The sequence below is a fragment of the Cinclus cinclus genome, unplaced genomic scaffold, assembly GCF_963662255.1.
Source record: "Cinclus cinclus unplaced genomic scaffold, bCinCin1.1 SCAFFOLD_40, whole genome shotgun sequence".
Classification (NCBI taxonomy): domain Eukaryota; kingdom Metazoa; phylum Chordata; class Aves; order Passeriformes; family Cinclidae; genus Cinclus; species Cinclus cinclus.
The window spans coordinates 1243605-1245234 of NW_026912243.1; positions in this window are offsets into that span (position 1 = coordinate 1243605).

The following is a 1630-nucleotide window of genomic DNA, read 5'->3' on the forward strand; positions in this document are numbered from 1 at the left end:
TTCTGATGTTGGACCCGAGGGCTGGAGGCAGCTCTGCAGGTGAGATCTCACCTGAACGGGGCACAGGTGCAGAATCCCCGTCCCCTGCTGCCCTCGCTGTGGGGCCAGCCCAGGACAGGGGGGGTTCTGGGTGACAGTACAAGGGCTGGGGTGCCGCTGTGTGCTCCTGTTAGACCAGACACACTCTTTTCATGGAGCGAAAAAGAGATCCCGGTTTTTTCACAAATCTCTTTCTATAGAGTTGTACAAACATACCGTGTCTATTCGCAGTGGGTCAGTAACAAGCTGTTACCCCATTGATGCGTGTTAGGTTTCTTTTCTTTTGTTCCTTCTTACCTGTAAGAGCCATAAGGAGAGATGCCTGACTTGAGACAGCTCTTTAAGATGCTGTTTATTGTATCCAGATGATTCAGCAATTCACGGGTCCTGGGTGAAAGAGCCTAGCCTACAGCTATCAGCCACAGCTGTAGGCTTGTCTGAAACCACTCGAGTTCTGCTTACAATGCATTATATACTTTTCTTTGCTGGCCATCCTAATACATAACACCCAGTCAATAGTTTTCCTATTACCTATAGCCTATCATAACTGCTAACATTACCATATTCGTGTTACTATTCTCCAATCACTACGAGTTAGTATGTCACAGTTTAAGCTAGAAGTTGTTTTTCAGTTTCCTCGCACTGGAAAACTCTGAGGCCTTTTTTCTACTTTTTCTATCATCAACAGTCTGGTTTGCCTGTAGAATCATTTTGCTTGGTAAAACATCTTGTATTTAAGGTGGATTTATTCTTTGCTCTGAGCCATAAAAGCCCCTTCCAACTAACATAGCCTTTGCCTTCTTAGTTATCCACTAAGTCTGGCTCAGCAATACTTTTCTTCTATATCAAAACTTGCTTTCATTTCTATTCCTTCTTGAGATGCTACATTTAAAGATCTTTCTGCTAAGCATACATATCTGTGAGACTTTCTTGTCCAACTGACATCCAACCCAACACTTGCCTATAGAATTTTTCCCAGGAGTTGCTGAGAAACACTGACTGCTGGTACTTCTGGGGGCTTGAGAAAGCAAAGGTTTGGCTGGGCCCAGGTAAAAGGAGGGCAGGGGACAGCTGCTAGCTCTCTTGCTCTACTGCTTCAGGGGCTGCTCAGAGGCTGCTGTTGCTTGGGGAAAGGAATTCAGCATAACCCCACTGGGAGCTGCTGCTGCTGCAGCCACTTCTTCTTCTCCTCCTTCTTCTCCTTCTTCTTGTCTGGGCCGAGCCTCTGCTCATGACAGCAGCCACTGACCCGGGACCTTAGTAACACCTACCTCACTAAAAGAGGGACCTATGCCCATCTGCTCGTGTTCCCGGGAATCCTGAGCCCCCTGTCCCTTGCCCTGCTCGGAGCCGGCCTGCCGCTGCCCCAGCCCCGCCGCTCCTCCGGCGCTGCTCTGGGTTTCTCTGCGCTGCAGCCCCGCACCCCCTGCCATGCCGGGATGGCCAGCAGTCCCAACTTCTGCCATGGAGTCCTCTGATACAGCTCGTCCACCAGCCCGGCATCTTTTGCTCATTCCTGCCGTTCCAGCTTAGTGCTCCTCAGAGTCCTGTAGCAGGGGCACTGAGATCGACTGCCCCAGGGCTTTGTGAA